General features: G+C 42.7%; 1 long non-coding RNA gene across 1 annotated transcript; it reads right to left on the bottom strand.

Moving 5' to 3' along the window:
- Positions 1 to 1,753: 1,753 nt before the first annotated feature.
- LOC114557418 (uncharacterized) lies at positions 1,754 to 20,018 on the bottom strand. Its single transcript, XR_003692794.1, has 3 exons — positions 19,850 to 20,018; positions 10,988 to 11,046; positions 1,754 to 3,145 (listed from the first exon to the last, which is right to left on the bottom strand). It is a non-coding gene; the product is annotated as an uncharacterized LOC114557418 (long non-coding RNA).
- Between the last annotated feature and the right edge of the window lie 4,105 nt (positions 20,019 to 24,123).

Below are 24,123 nucleotides of genomic sequence, written 5' to 3' on the forward strand. Positions count from 1 at the left end.
CCCTGGACACCACAAATGGGGACGTAACAACGACTAAAACAACTTTTGAACGTACACATGTTCCACCAAAAACAAGTTCCTTCCCGAGGCTAATTTGCGGCGGCACCGTGGCTCCGTCCGGCGCTCTGCACCGCCTAAGACAATTGTGATTGGTTTAAAGAAATGCCAATAAACCAGAACACTATTCTCCCATCCTGGAATGCAGTGTGGACTCGCCAGACCTGGCAATGCGAGACTAGTTAAAAGCTAACTATACATTCTTTTTTTTTTAAGTTTCCACCTTATTACTTCCTTACTCCCTAACTTCACATCATGTTCCCTACTGTACTGAAGGAGAGAGAAGTGGAGTCCAGAGAGGGAGAGGGTGGCACAACAAAAGGGAGCAATGGGGGAAAGGGATTACGAGATGGGAGATGCATGGGAGTCAGGGAGAGAATGAGTGGAGGAACTGGAATAGATATCGAGAGAAGCATGTGAGGTGAAGAATGGGAAATAAAGTACACTGTAGGCCAGGCTGGTGCAGGGATTAAGGTAGAACAAAGTGAGTCATTACATCCCTCCCCTAACCTCCTCTGCTGATAAAGGCATGCTGTTGCCTCAGATAACGCCACCAGCTCACACACCAACTTGTTTCATGCAAACAAAAACAACTTGACTTTAAAATCAGGTCAAAGGAGTAGGAGACGGTCTTACATACTGTATAATCCCTTAAATAAATTGGAAACTGTGCCTTGAATGCTATCCAGTCATGCTCTGGGGCACTCTGAGGCTATTTTATAATTGGACAGATCAAAATAAGCCAGATCAACAAGCTCTTTTTACTGACCCCTAGCTATTAACAATCTTCATTTTCTCTAAAGCATATTCAGTCGACTCTCATGTTTAAGATATATCTACTTAAAGTGCTCATATTATGCTTTTTGGCTTTTTCCCTTTCCTTTATTGTGTTATATATCTTTTTTGTGCATGTTATAGGTTTACAAAGTGAAAAAGCCCAAAGTCCCCCCCAAAGGGACTTACCATCTCCAACAGAGAACACTGTTCACCAACTGCTCCAAACAGCTCTATTGTAGTCCAGCCTTTACTTCAGAGACAAACGTGGTCACTTTGGAACACACGTTATAATGCTCACCTAGCTGCTAGCGTGGCACGCCCTCATACTCTGCTTCTGACTGGCTAGTAGTCCTTACCTAGGTACTGTGCATGTGCGGCTGACAACAGAGATGTTACAGCAGTGTGATGCCTCACTCTGTAGCTAAAACAGAGAGCTCAACACACAGGGTGAAAAGAGGAGCTGCAGCAATGTGTAGTACAACAAAAATATGGTGTTTTTTGAAAATGAAACCATGTAAACCTATTCTGGTACAACCTCTAAATACAATTATGAACCTGAAAATGCAGACTTGGACCCAAATCACAGACAAGGAAGCAGCGGACAGTTTGAATGATATTTAATGAACAAAGAAAAAACTTACTATCCAGGTAAGCAGGTGAGAAATCAAAGAACCAGAAATAACCCGGGAACATGAAAATACAGGTTTCAAGGAACAGGAAGAACGTTTTTACAAATGACAACGAACAGACACCAGACAAAAGCTGTGTTCGAAACCGTTCCCTCATTCACCTACTCACTCACTATTCCCTATATAGTGTAGTGAACTATCCAATCCAACTTTATTTGTTAAGCGCTTTAAAACAACCAAAATTACAAAGTGCTGTACAGAAGAATAAATAAGACATCATAAATAAAATACATAACAATATAACATGAATACAAAATAATAGCTGCGCAATGAAAAACAATCAATCTAAATAATTAAAAGAAGTACAACAAGTCAACATCTTACTAGGTGTCAAAGGCCACAGAGAAGAGATGGATTTTAAGACGGGATTTAAAAACAGACAAAGAAGAGGCCTGTTTAACGTGCAGAGGCAGATCATTCCATAATTTAGGAGCCGCCACAGCAAAGGCACGGTCTCCTCTGAGCTTCCACTTAGTTTTAGGCACACCCAGGAACAGCTGATCTTCTGACCTGAGAGAGCAAGTGGGTATATAAGGGCGTAGAAGTGTCGAGAGGTAGGGGGTGGGGGGCAAGACCATTCAGGGCTTTAAAAGCAAATAAGAGGAGTGAGGCTAAGATGGGGGAAATGTGCTCATGTTTATGTGTGCCAGTTAAAAGACGTGCAGCAGCATTCTGTACCATCTGCAGACGGGCGATGGAGGACCCACTTACCCCCACATGAAGTGCATTACAGTAATCCAGCCGAGTGGTAACAAAGGCGTGGATTACCGTCTCAAAGTGCTGTCTTGACAGTATTGGCTTTATACAGTATTAACTATATAGGGAACGACACCACACTGAAAATATCGTCCCTGAAACAAAGCGAGCACTCAGGAGAATAGTAAAAGGTTGTATATACAGTATGTTGCATGTTACATTTCCACTGGTTAGAAACAAAAGCCCGCTCCATTTTCCTTTTCAGTTTTCGCAGGTGCTTCTGCTTCTTCTTCTCCGCTGGAAAACACAGGAGTAAAATGTAGGGTACATCATATGTACACTCAAATTAGTAGTGCACCGTGGGCATTTTATCAAGGACTATATAGTGAATGAAATTAACCGCAGATAATTCGAACACCACAACAAAATGGCAAACACACTATTTGGTGCGCTATTTCCGTGATAGGGAATGGTTTTGAACACAGCCAAAGAAAGCACGCAGACTAAATACACAAGGCAACGAGGGTAGTAACGAGGGACAGGTGACATGAGGGTAGATGAACAGGTGGAACGCGTCAGGGCAGACGATCACAAAGGCAGGAAGTCAAACGAGACATGACACTACAATATAAAACAGGATACTAAAGCATCAAAAACATACACAAGGATGGAACAGGGAAACCAAAACAGAACAAAAGAACCACGAACAAGGAATACAGATATACAGCAAAACAGGAAACAGAGAACCAACAGGGAAACAAGCAAACAGGAAATGAATAGACAAATTAACAGAAAATTGAAAAACTGAAAAACCACAACCAAGAAGTTACAGACGGAGGCGACAAGCGGCAAAGCATCACGTTGGAAAAGGGGGGGAAATTAGCGTGTCCACCAGGGTGTCATGTTTCCATCGCTGTCGATCAGAGCTGGAGCAGATAAATATACTATCATTGTATTATATTTATTATACAGCACATTATATCATTCATCAAGTCAGATTATGAGTACAAACACTTCAGTTGTCCCAGTAATGTCTCTTTAGAATCATTCTTACCACCGTGCACTGTGTGAAAACCTAACTGAAAGCCATTCTCAATTAGTTTTGGCCATAAAAATATCCACTTTGGGGGGCGGTGTTGGACACCGTGCATGTAGGACCTATCTCCCTTTTGCTCCGTGAGTTTGTGTTTATTTTAACTTTTTAACACAGTTTCTTTTTACTAGCTTGGCCGGTGCACAATTGTGACAAGTACTTGGTCAGTTTCGGTGTGTTTTGGGGGGAATTTCAACCAACAATGGCAGCTGCACGTGGAAACTCGGCTCGCACAGGCCGTGCTAAGGCTTCTCCCTCGACTGAGCCTGCATCTCCGCCGAAGGTGGTCACGGACCCTGAGTGTGCGCCCTATTTGGATCACATTTGCGGCAAAACAGACTCGCTGTCTTACGAGTTTTGAGCGGACATTTCTGCGCCCAACCAAATTTATTGCCCAGCTGCTGATGGACTCCCTCGGCCTGGATGAGTTGCCCCTGCTCAATCGTGCGCATCGCACTCTCCGATCCAAGCCCAGTGATGGTAAACCACCCCGACCCTTTGTGATTCATGTGCACTTTTTTAACGTGAGGAATGACATTTTACGCCGGGCCAGCGAGGCTCCTCTTCTCCACCAAGGCAAAAGACTGTTTCTCCTTCCTGACTATACTTCGTCGGTTGCGAAGAAACGTCCTGCATTCACGGACGTTAAACGTCTGTTACATTCGTGTCCTGGAGTGAAGTTTGGACTGAGGTTTCCCGCGACTTTGAGGATCACTCTTCCCAGTGCAGCTACACACGCCTTTGAGGACCCAGCCACTGCGATGGACTTTGTCAAGGTGAACTTAAAGTCTGGTGTCTCTTCTGGAGCTACAGTTTGAAAGCGGCTTGCAGTTTGTTTGGTAAACTGGTGGTAAATTTAACCCGTTTTCTGTTGGTAAGCTGCCCTGCTTTAAGTTTGTGTCACTTGGACTTGAGTCACTTTTCATATTTTTTTACTGTGTTTGTTTACATATTTATGACTAGCATGCAGCAGTCTAGGATGCCACGACAATCAGGGACAGGACTCAAATTTGTTAGCTTGAACTGTAATGGTCTAAATCAGCCTATTAAATGTAGCAAAGTTCTTCACCATCTTCAACAACTAGGTGCCCATATTGTTTTCCTTCAAGAGACTCATTTAAAATCTTCCAGCCATATCAGATTAAAGGGGAGGTGGGTCAGTCAAGTATTTCATTCTAGTTTTAATGGTAAATCTAGGGGTGTTGCAATTTTGATTCACAAATTGGTTCCTTTTGTGTGCTCTAATGTATTAGCTGACCCCAATGGAAGGTTTGTGTTTGTAACGGGACAGCTATATAGTAATTCTGTGATTCTGGCTTATGTGTATGGTCCAAACTGGGATGATGACAATTTTTTCCATCAATTGTTCGCCAAGTTACCTGACATGTCCACACAATCCTGTATTAGATCGTTCTTCTACTAGACCAGGAGTGCCCTCAAAGTCTTCTAAGACCATTTTATCCTTTATAGATGAATTCTCAGTCTCTGATCCATGGCGCTTTCTTAATCCGTCTGGTAAAATGTATTCTTTTTTCTCTCATGTACATCACTACTTTTCTCGTATTGATTATTTTCTCCTGGACAACCGTTTTCTCCATTCTGTTCAGTCTTGCTCTTATGATACTATTCTAATATCAGATCATGCTCCGACCACACTGGAGTTATTCATACAAGAGCGCAAACGTACGTGTGCCCCTTGGCGTCTCAATACGCACTTGCTATCTAATGAGGATTTTGTTAAGTTTGTTTCTTGCCTCCCTTGTTCGGGAGACTCTTTCAATTCAAATTATGTCATACAGCAGCTATGATAACAAACAAAGGAAGAAAGAATTAAAGGAATTGAGGTTATGAATCTCCCAGCTTGATATCTATGCTTCCTCCCCATCCCCTAACATATATAAGGATTGTCTCTCTCTTTAGGCTGAGTTTGATGTTCTTTCTACTAAAGAGGTTGAGGAGGTCTTATTTAAAGCTAAATATTGTTATTATGAATCTGGGGATAAGGCAACCAAACTTTTGGCCCATCAGCTTCCTCCTCTCAGCAGATTCCACAAATTCATACTCCTTCTGGCGTCACAACCGATCCTAAAAAAATGAATGATCAGTTTAAACCAGGCGTCGGCAACCTTAGGCACGCGTGCCACCATATACTTATCAATGCACTCAGCTGTGTAGACCGGCATAAACATGCAGAAAGCAATATTTCAATCTGCTCTGCCTGCTCAGTCCACTCTTGTCCACCGCGCTGTTTTACGCAAACACAGCTCTACTCTGCAAATAGCGAATTTTTACAAAACAAGCTAAAACAAAAGCTGTCGGTTTGTACTCTGTTTATCTTAGTTTGCAGGGAATCTTGAAATTTGGACAAATTCTTATAAACTTAAGCTGTCTGAAGAAACCATCCTCTCCGCTGGAGCGGTAAATATGGACGCATTATAATACCAATACAAATACATGTGGCTACTTAATATGCACGTGAATGACGCAATCATTATGTTCGTGTACTTCATTCTTGATAATGATGCTGGTTGTGTTATTTTTATTTTTGCCATAGCATCATTTGAAAATGAGGCATACAGGACCTGCTTATTCCCATGCTTATACTATTCATCATTAAAGCTGGGCTTTTCCACAACTTTTCGCTTCAGGCTTTGACAGTAATATTTTTGTCAGCCCATTTTCCACCAATCAGGACACTGCATACTAAAACCATGTTTCCATAATCATAATAATAATATACAATAATAATAATTACAAGGTCCTGATTATGAGAAATAATTTATATCAAATGTTGCTATGGAATGAAATTACAGATTCCCTGGATATTACATTTTGATGTGATGTCATAATTACACTTAATGTTGACATGGCACACTAATAAACAAGAAATTTTGAAAAGGGCACTTCATATAAAAAAGGTTGCCGACCCCTGGTTTAAATGGTTTTACTCCTCTTTATATACTTCTGAGGGTGGGTCTGATCTGTCAGCCTGGATAGTTTTTTTGACTCACTGGAGTTGGTTAGGGTTGATGCTGATACTGCTGAGCGGTTAGAGGGCCCAATCACCATAGATGACCTTAAACGGGCAACATTTTCTATGCAGTCTGTAAAATGTCAAGGCCTGGACGGTATTCCGACCGAGTTTTACAAGACCTTTTTTGATAAATTAGCACCAGTTTTGATTGAAATTTTCAATGAATCTCTTACTCTTTCTAAATTACCTCAGACTCTAAATCAGGCCTCCATATCATAACTCTTAAAAAAGAATAAGGATCCTCTGTCCTGCTCAAGTTACCGTCCAATTAGTCTTTTATCTGTAGATGTAAAACTTCTGTCCAAATTATTAGGTCTGATTTTGTAGCCTTTGTCTCCTTATTGGGTAGTGGGTGAGCATTTTGTGTTTTTGTTTTGTTCTGTGTATTTGTTCTTGGGGTTTTTATTTTTTTAAATTTTTATTTTTCTACTTGTTGTACTTGACACTGTTTTGACTCCCGAAATGTTACCTCTTGATTTTGTTATGTGACTGAAAAATCAATAAACAAATGTTTAAAAAAAAAAACCGTCTCCTATGTAATGAGCATCTAGTACATAAAGTTTCAGTGGGCTATCGTGCATGAAAGGTTCCCATACTAGTACTGTCGAAATGGAAGCTACACAAAATCTGATTTTTGAAGTTTTATGCGATATCCAAACAAATCAGATGCACAAAACTTTAACAAGTCCTAATTTCATCCGTTAAAATGACAGTAACATTTCTGTATAAGTAGCTTGATACCTTGATCAGTTTCTCTTGTCTCTGCCTCCTGTCTTCTGAATGCTACATATCTATCCTGTTGTTTTGTAGTGAGTGGGCAGTGTGCAGCAGGGAATGTGTGTGGGTTTTGGTGGGCAGTAGCTCTGTTGGCGCTCCTGTATATTGTGGGCAGACAGAAGGCTTAATAAAACAACATTGAGCATTGCTTTTGCTGAGCATGATTGCATCTCATCATGATCTGTTCATAAAAATACTCTCTTACGGGAATTCTATCTTCAGAAGATTGTATTGTATTGAACATGTCATTGCATTACATTTGGTGCATACAGTGCTTTGAACACTTGGGGAAACGTACTTACTTTCTTGCCCGAGAGTCAGATTAGAGGGTCATCGCCACTCTCATATCTGTTCAGTAAAAATGAAGCTCAGGATCCAGTTAGCTTAGCTCAAACCAAAGACTGGAAACAGGAGAAAACAGCTAGCCTGGCTCTGTCTTAAAGGTGCTCTATGCGATGTCACGCGTTTTTTAGGCTACAACATTTTTTGTCACATACAGCAAACATCTCCTCACTATCCGCTAGCTGCCTGTCCCCTGAACACACTGTAAAAAAAACGCGGTCTCGGTAGACAGCCCAGGCTCCACAAATGCCAACAAAAACAAACTGTGCCAACCTGCACCACCAAACATAACAAACAGTGTTCCAGCGTTCCAGCCAAGGGGGTTAGCCTCTCTTCAGAACTCAAACCTCCTATGGCGCCATTTTGATGCTACCAAACGCTCACCTGCTGTTAGCATTCCATTGACTGCCATTCATTTTGGCGCCACTTTGACAGCGAATAACTTTACATCTGAAGCGATTAAAGACTATTTGTCCGTTGTTTATTTCTAAAGAAACACGACAATGTATAAAAGGCTCCATTACCTTGTATCTCACGTTATGGCTCCGTAGCAGACGTTTTTGTAAAAATAGGTTAACGATTGCGTCATAACCACGCAACTTACTGTTGCATGGTAGAGGAATTACCGTACAGCACAGGAGAAGATCGCAGGCAGTTGGACTTACATTAGCTGTTTAAGTTTAATTACTAATGTTAACTAGCATTTTAATTAGCAATAATTAGCCTGTGCCTATGTTATCTCCTTACATATACCTACGCTCTCCGTCTCTGAAAGATTGGGAATGATTGAGATTTCTCTTGGCACAGCTACCAGAAGACTTCACACTTTCAGACAGGTTGCTCACGTCACATCTATGTCGTCTCTCTCAGTTGGAGGCTGCGCAGTAACACTCAGCCAGCACCGGGAAAAGTGCTTCTAATATCCTTCACTGGTCTCCGTCCAGAGACACGGGATCTGTTTGTCCAGTTTATATACTGTTTATGGTTCCAGCCAATAACCGACAAGAAGGAGTTGACGGTGGGGGTTGGGGGGGTTAGTGCGCGGAAGGGAGGGGGAGGGGAAGGGGAGGGGAGGGGACGGGATGAGGAGGAGAGAGGGGCGAGCTAGCCTCGTTTTTTTTGAAAATACTTTGAACGTCAACAAGAAGTGCCGTCACCCAACATCGCTTAGAGCACCTTTAAGGTAACAAAATGTGCATTGACTTCCTGAAGTCTCCGTTGGTTGCCTTGGATCCTCATGGTGATGCCAGGACCCCAGGAAGTCACTGCCATGTTTACAATTAAGTTTTTGTACGCACACTCAATTTCCACTTTGTAGTGGTCTCCCACTGCTTCCGGTTTTACTTGAGGCTAAGCTAAGCTAAGCAGCTGCTATGTATGTGTGTGTGTGTGTGTGTGTGTGTGTGTGTGTGTGTGTGTGTGTGTGTGTGTGTGCGCGCGCTCATGTGTGTGTTGTTCAAGTCTGTTGCTTGCTGGCCTTTTTATCTCTGCTCCACACTTAGAAAAAGGTCCATCTCTGCTATGATGGCCCACAATCATGCCCCTTATTCTGTGTGTGTGTGTGTGTGTGTGTGTGTGTGTGTGTGTGTGTGTGTGTGTGTGTGTGTGTGTGTGTGATGTGTTCATTCTATGACTTCATAATATATTAGCATAACTGATGGTAATTAAAACCGCTAAACCTTTATAACTATAGCTGTATGTTGGGAATGAAAAACAACCATATGCTGTACTTGTGGATGGCGAACAATTTCTTGCAGCTTAATGAAGTAAAGACTGAAGTCTTCATTGTTGCTCTACAGCAACTCGATATTACAGCCTCGAAAGTTGTTCAGATTTTGGGGTCCCTTTCTTCAGTGGTACAGTCCAAACTCCAAAATCTTGGTGTTATATTTGATCAGAATATGTTTCTTGACCAACATATCAAATCACTAACCCGCACATGTTTCCTTCAACTGAGAAACATTTCTAAACTTATAGCCGTGGTTTCGCAATGTGAACTTGAGATGATCATTCATGGTTTTATATCATCCCGGCTTGGTTACTTCAACTCTGTTTTCACCTGTCTCAGCAAGGCGTCCCAGGACCGTCTACACCTGGTCCAGAACTCTGCTGCAAGGCTGTTGACCAGGTCAAGCAGAATGTAGCACATCACTCCTGTTTTATCCATGTTACATTGGCTTCCTATCAAGTTCAGGATCCAGTTTAAAGTTCTTGTTCTTACATATAAAGCATTGCATCATCAGGCGCCTGTTTATATCTCTGACCTGCTTCAACTGTACACTACAAACAAGTCACTCAGGTTTTCTAACCAGGGACTACTGGTGGTCCCACGCACTCGTTTGAAAACTAAAGGGGACCCTTCCTTTGAAGTGGTAGCTCCGATTCTGTGGAACGCCCTTCCTATTACCTTACGTTCTGCAGTGTTGGTTGATGTTTTTAGAAAGCAGCTGAAGAGTCACTTGTTTCAGCTCGCTTTTGTCTCATGTTGGTAATTTTGGGTTTTTAGTCTTTTAATCTTCATTGGTATTGTATTTGTTTTTGCTTGTTTATTTTCTGTTTTGGATTCTACTGTATTTTAACAAATGTCTTTTGTGTGAAGCACTTTGTGACTCTGTCTGTAAAAGGTGCTATATCAAATAAAATGATTACTATCATTATTATTATTTTCCTTGGTCCTTTTTTTGCATAACTGGTGTTGACTTTAGTACAGCTGCTTCCATTTTTAATTTCCCATCAAACTCAAATTTCATTTAAAGGCTCATCTCTCCAACTAAAAACATTTTCTATGCTGTTGATAAAGAATACGGTTACTGCCTAACTGTGATTTCCTCTGCTTTATGTGAACATTTAGCAGAGCAGGGACATCATCTGCAGCGGTGAGTCATTCATCAGCCACCGGTGCTATTGAAAGTATTCTTTGAAATAAACCTCATAAATTGTGACAGACAGTTACTGATCCTTTGATCTACTCAAAGTTTCCCTGGTAACAGAGAGAACAGGATTCATGCATTTCATTAACTATACAGCATAAATCATTTATTTGAATGTTTTAATGATTTGCAGACACCAATCAGGAGCCTAATTAAGCATCAAAGCCAAATGATAATGAATTCATCTTCAACACTTTAGCCCTTTATGCTCCAGTGGAGACATGCAGGTATAGATAGGTAGAGATGCATTTAGACACACTGGCTGTTGCCTGGTTTCTCCCACGTGTCTATCTGTATACAGTATGTGTATATGGGTTATTGTACTTCTATATGTAAGAGGCCGAGATATCAGCAGAAGAATGACAAAATACAGAAAATCATCAGAAAAGGGGACATTTTAGGATCTTGGGTTTAGGATTTGGATTAGAATTAAAAGGTTTGTTCACCCAAATTACAAAAAAAACTAGCCATGCAGACAGCTTTGTTTTTGTTCAGATTTTGAGAAATCCATGGTTGAGATTTATATATATATATATAATAGTGGTGAGTGAAATTTTGTTTGTGGAACTCAAAGCATAAAAACGAAAATTACCTTAAAAAAATCAGCCCCGTCTTATTGCAGAAACTGTCTCCATCACTCTGGGTAGGTTGCTGGATAGTAGAGAAAATACACTGTCAATGGTTCTCATTTCGTCCTCATTACTGTTGATATTAGACGATTCTGTGAAACCCTGGAAAATGTTCAAAAACAATGTTTCCTCTCTTTTCTCAGTGTTACGCATTATGGTTATGATTACAATAAAATTATTACACCCTTACTTTTTGCCTCGCAGCACGTAGTGCACACTACTGCATTGACACCGAACGCTGGCAATGGATGTACATCTTGAGTTACATTATCATCAAATATGGACGTAATTGCTAATGCCTCCTAATGGGTTGTTTATGTGGACTATTTCTTCCGGTGAAAGCACATCCAGAGTAACACTGATTATGAAAAGAGATGCTGCTGTTGAACTTTTGTAATGTGACTTTTTTATTGCTTTCAGTGCCCCTCATAAAATCACCTCCATTATATTGGAGTGGAGGCAGAATACAGATATCTCAAATCCTGATAAAATAAAACCAAAACTATCTGGCTAGAACTGCCCCTTTAATGTGCACAAATACATTTAAAGGAAGACACATGCCTGATTACCTGTGGTTGGCTGATATTTATATCTCTGAACTGCATAGTAGAGTCTCAAACACACCTCAGTACACGTCTGCAAGAAATCTCTCTGTATCATTTTTATCATCTCTCCCAATGACTGAGTTTCATCACTGATAAGACTACAAATATCTTACATATCTTATAAGCCTTTTTTCCTTCAGGGTCATTTCACTCAACATCAACAGCTTAGAAGCTGAGCTTTCACAGGGAATTTCACAAAATTGTGACTGGGCAGTCACAAGCTCTGGCAGTTAAATGGAATAAATCAACCAAACGAGAGCGTGTGACTTTTCTAAACGTGCTGTGGATGAAAGCTGCTTGATTACTTGGCAAATGAGGAGGAACAGTCTGTACGTGTGTGCAGGGACATCTCAGACTGTGGACAAGTACTGGCAGGTAATTGGTTTCTTTTTAAAGGATGTCCCTAATCCTCTCCTCTCCTCTCCTCAGCAGGTCACTCATCTCGACACAACTTCCAGTGAGTTCAGGGCTCTCACCCCAGATCTCTTCATTTTCTTTGGTCTGTTTTTAAAAACTGTTGCAACCCGTTCTTACTCCCAACTCGTAAAATACAGACGCTTGGTCATGAAAGTGGCTCTCAGCGTCAGATAAAGACGCAAAAATCACCCTTCAGCGTATGTATGGAACGCACCGGGCAGAGCAGCAGCGCGACTGCAGCGCTGTGAGAGTACCTTGTATGTAAGAGCAACAACGCTAGCGAGTAGTTTGAAAGACCGAAATGCCGCGTTAAGGAGATTGGTTGGGGTGGTGGATGGGTCAAACAACGCAGGACCGTTACCCAGGAGACCGGGGTTTGTGTCCCATTGTTGTACCGTGTGTCGCTGAAACATACATTTTGTGACCCCACCCACAATCTTTTCCTAAACCTAACTGTCCCGTTCTTGTGCTGCATGTCAGTCCGTACGTCCCGACCCAGAGCATCATAAGTGAAGTCAAGAGTCCCGACGCTAAAGGAGACTTTTAGCGTGAATAACAAACGCCAAAGGCACATGACCAAGCATCCGTATTTTACGTGATAGGAGATTGAGGACTTGTTGCAAGCACACACTCTCATTCCTTCAGCCCCCACAGAACATCTCACACCTCTACAAAGCTAATTAGCAGCACTATCATCTCATCTTTAAGACAGAGGCGAAGAGAAACTTTGGAGAAGAAGAGGACGAGAAACAGAAAACAGGGGAACCTGTCAGAGTAGAGAAAAAGATTTTTGAGAAGTGAGGGAGGGATGGGCTGAGCCACGCATTACTTCAAACAAAGAAATGATTTGAAAGGAGCTGTGAATGAAAGAGAATGTCAGCCATAAAAGCTGACAATTGATGCTGTCATTTATTTGCTGTGCCACCCACCATCCTATCTACTTGTGTGATTCAAGATACGCTGGCTTTACAGCACCCCTCTGATTTATACAACAGCAAAGAGAAGAAAAAAGCCACTGTACACACACACACACACACACACACACACACACACACACACACACACACACACACACACACACACACACACACACACACACACACTTCTCATAAACTGAATTTATTACAACACTTTTCATGCTAAACTCATGGTCACAAAGAGTCAATTCTCATTCCCAATCAGTGGACAAGGGGTCCAAGCAGCCATTGTGGCTGAAAGGCCCCAGTAAGGCTATGAAAGGGGGTCGTTTATTGCCAATTACAGCTGCTGAGAGCAGCACACAAGAAGGGACTCCCACCTGAATGCACCTGAATGAAGACACATGAATAGTAAAAGGCTAAACACCTTAAAGATATTATATGTTCATCCTGTGTGAAGTTAGAATTTAATGAATAAGTAATGTGTGCAGCAGATGCACTATTGTGGAAGAGCTAGTGTAGGAGGTTAAAAACAATCCGTGCTCAGATTTTGACTTTAAACCAAAGTAAACCATCTTATGCTTGTATCTTTGTCTAATGGGTTATTCAAAATGCTGATGCATCAGAGACAGGAGCTGAAATACACATATGCTGTAATCTCAGTTGAGTGCATATGCATTCTGTATGACCGTGGGTATGTCTTTTTAGTGCATACCTGTCATATTGGTTGTTTTGCTGAATGACACTTGCTGGATTCTCTTGTGTAGATCCCTGTAATCCACTCTTTGTACAACCACTCTCTGCACTTACATAAGAGCATCTTAACACTGTGATCTTTCTCACTCTGTGGAACACAGAGAGGAGATTGTTGCTACTTTCAAATTTTTTTGAGAAGTGTGAGACTGAGATGTGGTTGACCCACAGTTCACTCTCAGACGTTATAAAACAGCTCTGTGGGTGGACAAACAAGGCCAGGCTGCCCTAGCCTGTCACAGAGCGGCCTTACAGTATTACAGGATTTTACAGGAGAAATCCTCTTCTACCAAGCTCAGCTCACCCCCTAAGGTGTCCCCGCCCTGGTTGGCAAGACACTTCAAATACTAATAGTCTGCACTGGCCTGAGGAAATTAATTGGGCTGATTTCATAAACTTGAATATCTGATGAAATTTGAGGCAATCCTGCAATTTTGATTAAATATTAAATAATTATGGATGCATTGTTGATTTGAGGTAGTTCAACACACAGCAGTGGTATAATCAAGTAGATTTGGTGATGATGGGGATCTAGATAATGATGATGAAGGTTTTACTGCCCCCACTATCTCTTTGCCTCTTTCTTTTCGAATTTCAACATTGGTGCCAATTTGAATGGCCAGCATGAAAGTTGCATGTAACATATGTGACACAGTGGTGTAGTCTACGTGATACGCAGATATACGCAGCATTCCCACTAAGAAAGCTCCAGGATTTCCATATACCCACTTAAAAACGCCCAATGACATGCAACAACATACTTTACATTACATTTTTTATATATGTGGAATTGTCATCTGTGTTTTTCTTCTTCACATAGGCTAAATAAAGGTATTTCCACCGAAAAATTGGTGCATTAAAACGTATCCAAATGCAACAAAAATGAAGTTCCTGACGCTCAAAACTTCCCTGGGAGAGGACATCCAGACCCCCCACTATGATATGCCCCCCCTTCCCCAAAGGCAGATTTGGGCCCATATGGGCCAATATATACAGTACAGTATACCCACTACAATAAACTACACCACTGCTGTGACAGTAAAAACATTGCGAAGTCACAGTTGAACCCAAGATGTTAAAAGATTGGTTATGTGTTTTGGGAGCTTGATAGGAAACAAAATTTAACATTTATCTACACAATTTGTCTTGGTGAATATAATGGCTGCTCTTTTGTATGTGCGTATGATTCTGTTCTATCATTACATCCTTAACTTGACATTTTAAATGCATACACGGAAATAATTAAAAGCAACATAACTGCATCAGATTCTCAGGTAAGAGTGACTTTGTGAAACTGAAACAATAGAAATTGTGACAAATAATATGAGCAAAAATAATTAAACGGCTCTCAAACATTTGGTTTACATGATAAGTCTGGTCCCAAGGAGCTAAGAGTCTAATAGTATCACAAATTGGTCTGCTGATTCAGTCCATCCATCCATCCATCCATCTTCATCCGCTTAACAGGGGGAGCAGCTCCAGCAGGGGACCCCAAACTTCCCTTTCCCGAGCAACATTAACCAGCTCCGACTGGGGGATCCCGAGGCGTTCCCAGGCCAGGTTGGAGATATAATCCCTCCACCTAGTCCTGGGTCTTCCCAGAGGCCTCCTCCCAGCTGGACGTGCCTGGAACACTTCCCTAGGGAGGCGCCCAGGGGGCATCCTTACCAGATGCCCGAACCACCTCAACTGGCTCCTTTCGACGCAAAGGAGCAGCGGCTCTACTCCGAGCTCCTCACGGATGACTGAGCTTCTCACCCTATCTCTAAGGGAGACGCCAGCCACCCTCTTGAGGAAACCCATTTCGGCCGCTTGTACCCTGGATCTCGTCCTTTCGGTCATGACCCAGCCTTCATGACCATAGGTGAGGGTAGGAATGAAAACTGACCGGTAGATTGAGAGCTTTGCCTTCTGGCTCAGCTCTCTTTTCGTCACAACGGTGCGATAGATTGAATGTAATACCGCACCCGCTGCGCCGATTCTCCGACCAATCTCCCGCTCCATTGTCCCCTCACTCGCAAACAAAACCCCAAGGTACTTGAACTCCTTCACTTGGGGTAAGGACTCATTCCCTACCTGGAGAAGGCATTCCATCAGTTTCCTGCTGAGAACCATGGCCTCCGATTTAGAGGTGCTGATCCTCATCCCAACCACTTCACACTCGGCTGCGAACCGACCCAGTGAGTGCTGAAGGTCACAGGCCGATGATGCCATCAGGACCACATCATCTGCAAAGAGCAGCGGTGAGATCCCCAGCCCACCGAACTGCAACCCCTACCCGCCCCGACTACGCCTCGATATCCTGTCCATAAATATTACAAACAGGATTGGTGACAAAGCGCAGCCCTGGCGGAGGCCAACCCTCACCTGAAACGAGTCCGACTTACTGCTGAGAACCCGGACACAGCTCTCACTTTGGTCGTACAGAGATTGGATGGCCCTGAGTAGAGACCCCCTCACCCCATACTCCCGCAGCACCTCCCACAGTATCTCCCGGCAGACCCGGTCATACGCCTTCTCCAAATCCACAAAACACATGTAGACCGGTTGGGCATACTCCCAGGCTCCCTCAAGGATCCTTGCGAGAGTGAAGAGCTGGTCCGTTGTTCCACGACCAGGACGGAATCCGCATTGTTCCTCCTCAACCCGAGGTTCGACTATCGGCCGAACTCTCCTTTCCAGCACCTTGGAGTAGACTTTACCAGGGAGGCTGAGAAGTTTGATACCCCTGTAATTGGCACACACTCTCTGGTCCCCCTTTTTAAAAAGGGGAACCACCACCCCAGTCTGCCACTCCTTTGGCACTGTTCCAGACTTCCACGCAATGTTGAAGAGTCGTGTCAACCAGGACAGCCCCTCCACACCCAGAGCCTTGAGCATTTCTGGACAGATCTCATCAATCCCTGGGGCTTTGCCACTGTGGAGTTGTTTGACTACATCAGTGACTTCCGCCTGGGAAATCGACGACAATCCCCCGTTATCCTCCAGCTCTGCCTCTAACATAGAGGGCGTATTAGTCGGATTCAGGAGTTCCTCAAAGTGCTCCTTCCACCGCCCTATTACCTCCTCAGTTGAGGTCAACAGTGTCCCATCCTTACTGTACACAGCTTGGATGGTTCCCCGCTTCCCCCTCCTGAGGTGGCGAACAGTTTTCCAGAAGCACCTTGGTGCCGACCCAAAGTACTTCTTCATGTCTTCTCCAAACTTCTCCCACACCCGCTGCTTTGCCTCTTTCACGGCAGAGGCTGCAGCCCTTCGGGCCCTTCGGTACCCTGCAACTGCTTCCGGAGTCCTCTGGGATAACATATCCCGGAAAGACTCCTTCTTCAGTCGGATGGCTTCCCTGACCACCGGTGTCCACCACGGTGTTCGTGGGTTACCGCCCCTTGAGGCACCTAAGACCCTAAGACCACAGCTCCTCGCCGCAGCTCCAGCAATGGAAACTTTGAACATTGTCCACTCGGGTTCAATGCCCCCAGCCTCCACAGGGATGCATGAAAAGCTCCGCCGGAGGTGTGAGTTGAAAGTCTGTCGGACAGGGGCCTCCTCCAGACGTTCCCAATTTACCCGCACTACACGTTTGGGCTCACCAGGTCTGTCCAGAGTCTTCCCCCACCCCCTGACCCAACTCACCACCAGATGGTGATTGGTTGACAGCTCTGCCCCTCTCTTCACCCGAGTGTCCAAAACATACGGCCTCAGATCAGATGAAACGATTATAAAATCGATCATTGATTCAGTTATTCTATTTATCAGTCAAAACTTTTGTTTTGTATACTCGTTTCAGATACTTCACTTCCTGTCCTTGTCTTTCCCGCCCCTGTCTTTGCCTACTCCGCCCTGATTAGTTCCACCTGTCCCTTGTCATTCCTATCTTCCAAGTGTATTTAGTCTGTGTGTCCTGTGCCAGTTCATCTTAGTACCCGGTGATTACACGGAAGCTACACAGAAGTGCCTTTGTATCGACTTCTATTCAGTTTTTGTACAGTTTTTAACAATAATTTCTAGGGCTCTCAAACGATTAATTTTTTCTTAATCACGATTAATCGCTGAATTTCTATAAGTTTATCACGAATTTTATACCAGTGTATCTTGATTGGGAATCAAATGAATGCAAAGAAAGTTACTTTATGAACTTGACTTTAAGATTTGTATTTGTTTATTATTTATTTATTTACTGTAAACAAAAGAAAAATGTGTGAATCTGTCATTATTGCACAATTCCTCCAAGTACCTAACTAAAAAACAAAAAATTCCTATCCTTACACCACAGCAATTAACTGACACTAACACTTTGCTTATACAAGGGCATTTGCGTAAAAAATGCAGCCTGGTCGCACAGAATTCCGTGAAATGATCACGAATTGTTAACAATGCATTACGTGGTGGTGGCACGGAATTTGTGAAAAATCCATGTGGCCACCACAGAAAACAATGCCAATGTAAAGTCACTGAGAAGATGACATGGAGCTTAAGCGAAAGTTCTTTCAGGACAACGACTTAAACATAATCACTTCTCATTCCCCTGAATGGATCAGCTGTTGAAGTGTTCACTTTAGTCTTAACCAATCAGAAGTGGCCATGAAATTCACGAGCCAATCACTGCACGATATCCCTGTCTCTCTCTGCTGCTCAGTTGTCATTTCAGGTTACGAGCACCACCCTCCTCCTCCCCTGCTCCTCCGGTCTTTGACCCTCACGGTTCCTGGGTCCTCTTCCAGCAGACCTCTCCCGGCGGCCTTCAGCGTTGATCTTCAGGCACCTCACGCCACAATCAGTGTCTAGACTCCATCGGGGGGTTCATACTTTGGCCCTACCCCTTTTAAAAGTTTCTCAGAATTTTTAAATGATGGTGGAGTCTAATCTCCAAAGACTGTACATTTCAGGCACATGTACAATAAATCATTACATATCTGCAATGAAGTCTCTCCTGATTGAAGTAGCATTAAGAGCGACTATGGAAGTGAGTACTATGTAAGGCCGAAATTCCACTGGTTGGGGTGGTGGATGGGTCAAACACGGGACTTTCACCCAGGAGACCGGGGTTTGTGTCCTGCATGTCAAGTTTCCTAAAGTCGCTTATCGCGTTTCACGGAACCGTAAGCCCACCCACGACCTTTTCCTTAACTTAAGGGGCCGCGTTTATTTACCAGAATTTCTTCCGTGGGCCAATCACGGAATTTTCAGCGATCCGTGTTCATTTCACGGAATTCTTCTGTGGTCCCATCACAGAATGTTTTGCGATTCCGTGAAACTGCTTGATGTCTTTCCTGTGAGTCAGCCATGCTAAAACCTGATCAAAGTTGTGGGCTCCGTGATCAGAAGTGCCACTGCTTGTCCTTAACTTGTTTGTGCTTTTCTTTTTTTTTTCTCTCACTCCCTACCCACCACAATTACAATCCATGGCTTCACTCACCTCACTGTCAAAATCATGGAAGGCAGAATATCAACACTCTACCAGATCTAGGAAGCTGAAAAGGTAATGGACACCATCATCACAGCACACACAGGCATAACCTGTGCCTCCACTTCCCGTCCTGATGCTCTCTTTCTCTTTCTCTCTCTCTCTCTCTCTCTCTCTCTCTCTCTCTCTCTCTCGTCATCACTCCTGAAGTCCTGCTGGCACCGCTGCCTCCATCACCTCCCCGGCTGCTGCTTCTACTCTATCTGCTACTGCTCGGGCTGCCGTCCCTGAGGGTCCCTGACTCCAGCTCAGTGCTGGATCCAAAGTTCCACTTCATAAAGAACCCTGGATTGTTGCTGGCAACCGGAAAAAGGGAAATGCTCCAGTAGCGGCATCTCTCCCATGGCCCAGGATATCCAACTGGAGAATCAATATGATTTCCTTGACTTGGACGAATTTCTGCCACTCCCGTGTCATTAAGTGAGCCCTGTTGGCTCTGCTTCCTTCACCCAAACTACAGAGGGTCCACTCTACTGTCTATGAACATTAAGCTTGCTGTGCAATCAAGTACGATCTCCTGACCAGTGGTGGTTCTAGACAAATTTTACTAGGGGGGCCAAGGAGAGGCCAGTGTTTAACCAGAGGGGCATATTAAAAAAAAAAGATATTTAAATATTATAAACTTGCAAAAACAACAAGTCACTTACGAGATGAAATCGTTTTGCTTACCTTCAACTCTTGCAACAGGTGAAATCGTAGCTCCTCTGCTCTCTCCAAGAGTAGTTGCTGTCTCATTCACCGAGCAGCACCACACGTTGCAGGCAATTTCACTACCTGATGTGAGTCGAGTGCAGATGTGAGTTGCGCATGCGTCACTTTGTGACAATGACCAGATCTGTTTTGCTGTTGGCCACAGAATAATGAGATAGGTACATTATATAGCAGTAATTTATTATTTAGCGTAAGGCATCACATTTTCAAGGCATGATCCCTGATGTCAGTTCTAGATTAAAATCTGAAGTAGCTGACAAGAACCTGCTAACGAGAGACTTCTGTAATGTCAATACTATAAAAATGGACCTACATAACAAAGTTCGTTCACTGCTGTCTACAAGTTAGCAATCAAACACAACAAAGGCTGTCACTTGAATTATGTTTTGAGCTAATGTTAGCAATCAAACAATCAGTTCACTGCTGGCTACAAGTTAGCAATCAAACACAACAAAGGCTGTCACTTGAATTATGTTTTGAGCTAATGTTAGCAATCAAACAATCAGTTCACTGCTGGCTACAAGTTAGCAATCAAACACAACAAAGGCTGTCAGTTGAATGGCGTTTTGAGCTAACGTTAGCAACTGATCCCTTGGCGTTATGCCGTAAACCATTTAAATCTAGAGGTGTCAAAAGTATTCACATTCATCACTCAAGTAGAAGTATAGATACTAGGGTTTGAAAAGACTTCTGTAGAAGTTGAAGTATCAACTCAAGCTTTTTACAAAAGTGTAAAAGTACTGGTTTCAAAACTACTTAAAGTATAAAAGTAAAAGTAATGTAAGGGGGAAAAAATGCCATTAAGGACAAAAGCTTAGCCCACCCCACAGGGGCCTATAGTGCACTACCCCACCTCCACAAAAAAACATTTTTCTAAAGTCCATAATGACTATAATAATGTTATATTAAAATCATATGTGCAAACTCAGAAGGGCTGAAAAAGGTGACACATCTTTTCTGTGTTTTTCAGACAATGGCAGCTACAGTCTGGTGTTAGAATCCTCTCCAGTGAAATACAGACACACTTTTACACCGTTTAGCTGTCAGCATTTTAACCGTGTTTACTCCAGCTGCTAGCTAACGGTGGGCTAACGTTACCTGCTGTCGAGTGTAGCGTTAACTAGCGTCCCGTGCGGCGATGTTTCAATTCCCTCTAATGTCCGTTTTTGGAGCATCAGAGAGAAGCGCAGGCATTTAAGTGGCAGCTTAATAAGGCACCGAAATCCGCGTTGTTATTCGGTCTGGTAGATAACGGTCGTTAAGGTATATGTTTATACTTCTCATCCAACCACAATCAAATTCACTCTTTTGTGTGTGTGTTTTTTTTAACAATGACAAGCCGGAATGAAAACAAGCCAAACTGAAATAGGAGTAACGAGCAGGGCTGGACTGGTACAAAAATTGGCCCTGGCATTTTTGGCCCAGGCGGCCAACACCCACCGTGATTGGTCAGAAACATTCCCTGCAGACAGTCCTCTTAAAATATGCGTGCATTCTATGATATGAGTTACCTAGTGTTCAGCGTTCATGTGATCGTTTTGGATCCTTCAAGAGGGGTCTTAAGACTTATCTGTTGATCTTACACTTAAATAATTCATTCATTCTTAGATTTATGATTTCTATATTTATGGTATTTTTATAATTTTTTATTATGGATATTTTATATTGTATTGACATTATTGTTATTATTACTATTTTGCTTAATATTGGCTTAGCAACTTTAAAAACAGTTTACTGTTAATTTTAACTATTGTAAGATTCATATTTTGTCACTTTGGACACAAGTGTCTGCTAAATACAATAACCATACCTATAACCCTTCCCAAAAGCTACAATAAAGCTGAGAGTAGTATATGCCCTGGAAAAGAGCACCAATACAAGAGAAGCTAATTAAGCCATTCAAGGAACACTGATGCTTGTAACAACACTGATTTTATAGATCACACAGACTTTTCAGCTAGCCAACAGGCTAACCGCTAGCATTTTCAATGTAAGCTTAAACAGTTAGGTTACCTGACAGCCACTAACTTTAATGTTACAGCCAAACTGCTTGTTATCGTTATGACGTGACACACGTGCACGCACACGCACACGCGCACTCGCACGCGCGCGCACACACACACACACACACACACACACACACACACACACACACACACACACACACACAGCCTCCCTTCCTTCCTGAGAGTCTGTGTTAATTTGCCTACTCCTTACCACATCGTCATCTACTCTCTCTTCCATCTTTTCCTCACTCGCTCCCCTGGCCCTGTCATGGTCACTCTCCTCCTCGGCTTCGTCCCTGTCATGATGTTGTTTCTGCTTCTCTGTATAGCCAGCCACCTCTCCTCCTCGGCTTCAGGTATTGCTGATGTTGAAGCAGCTACTACAGCCCCAAAGATGTCCAAAAATTTGGCAAATTTTGAGGAATCCACCTGTAGATTCTTAATCTTTTTCTCCCGTAATTTCTCTGCACCTCCCTTGCGCTTTGGTGGTCGTTTGTCCATTTTAACATGGATGCTAAACTTCCAGCAGAACTATTACAGCTCGTATCTCAGGGCCGGGAGGCGTGGGCCATAGTGGGATTCGTAAATTTGCGGCCCGGAGTTGGGAAGGATTTGATGGATTTGGATTTGATTGGGTCAGGCCAGTGCCAATAAAGAAAATTAACCAATGGGCCACTTTATGGGCTGGCCCGGCCAAAAAATAAAAAAAGGCTTATTTATATCGGCGATTCGGCCCAAAAGTACGTCGGCCCACCGGGAAAATGCCCGGTATGCCACATGGCCAGTCCAGCCCTGGTAACGAGGCTATTTTTTAAATGTAAGGACTAAAAAGTACAGATAATTGCGGGAAAATGTAAGGAGTAGAAGTAAAAAGTCTGCTGTAAAATAATTACTCCAGTAAAGTATAGATACCCAAAATTTCTACTTAAGTTTGGTAACAAAGTATTAGTACTTTGTTACTTGACACCTCTGTTTAAATCTGAGCATGTGCAACTCACATCTGCACTTGACTCACATCGGGTAGTGACAGCAGGTTACAGTGTTTGGGTGCGGCGCTCTAATTTACCCATGTAGAACGTTGCGTCATACATTAGTTCCGCTTTTGGCGCTCATGTGTAAAACCATAATAAATTCATAATTTTTTTATTTGGTCAGCACGGGTTGGGGGCACAAGGGTGGCTAGGGACATGTCCCTAGGCCTCCGTGTAGAACCGCCACTGCTCCTGACTCACCACATCCCACACTGACACAACACATCATATTGAAATAGTAATCAACAATTGACCAAAATCCAAGAACAAACCAGTAAGAAAATCTAAAAGTTAATAGCTGTCTTAAACATCAAGCCTCCTATTTCTGTCCCTGCTAATACCTCTTTTAGCACTCTAAAACTTGCACTGCTTAATGTCAGAACTCTAGCCAAAAGACTTTCATTGTCAATGACATCATCATTGCTCACAAACTGGACTGCACTTGTCTTATCATCCTCCTAAAGTGAGACAGGGATTTCTAGAAGAATTGGGTGAAACATAATACTCTCAGGTGATTTCAATATCCATGTAGATGACACCTTGTCAAGTAAACCCCCTTTTTGACTTTACCCGTTTGTGTCAAGTCTCGGATTTGAGTTCCTCTGTCTGTTACGCCAGTATCACAGATGGGTTTTAAATTTAATCCAACTGTATTATTTTCCTTTGTATTTATTGAGATATGGAGGTGAATAACCACAAAAAAATTTAATATGTATAATTCCTTACATTTTCCACATAAACATCTGGGACAGCACCTCATTTGTGCCAGTCAGAGGATATGGATGTTGTAAAGGGTGGCAGCTGTCTCTTAACACCCTACCTGCTTGCACACAGGTGAATATAATATTCTGTAGCCTAATGATGAATAATATATATACATTTAAAAATAAATCAATATAATAAAAGTGGTCAGAAATACAGAAGCAAGATCAAATACCAAGAGTAGTTTCACTAGAAATAATCGCTGGAACGTTAGGCACAGAGGTACTAATGGCATGATAGAAATAAGAATACAGTATAAGCATCAACATAACAATCTACAAAAACATACAAGTGTGACCATACAAATTTACAAACGCTGTAATTAAAGCTATAGAGCATAGTTTCTGTCGCCCCCATGAGGAATTCTAACAAAACTGTTGTTCACATGATACAAGCCTTCTGTGATTGCACACGCGCCCCCACCCCTCCTCCA

Source organism: Perca flavescens, chromosome 6, assembly GCF_004354835.1.
Source record: "Perca flavescens isolate YP-PL-M2 chromosome 6, PFLA_1.0, whole genome shotgun sequence".
Taxonomy (NCBI): Eukaryota; Metazoa; Chordata; class Actinopteri; order Perciformes; family Percidae; genus Perca; species Perca flavescens.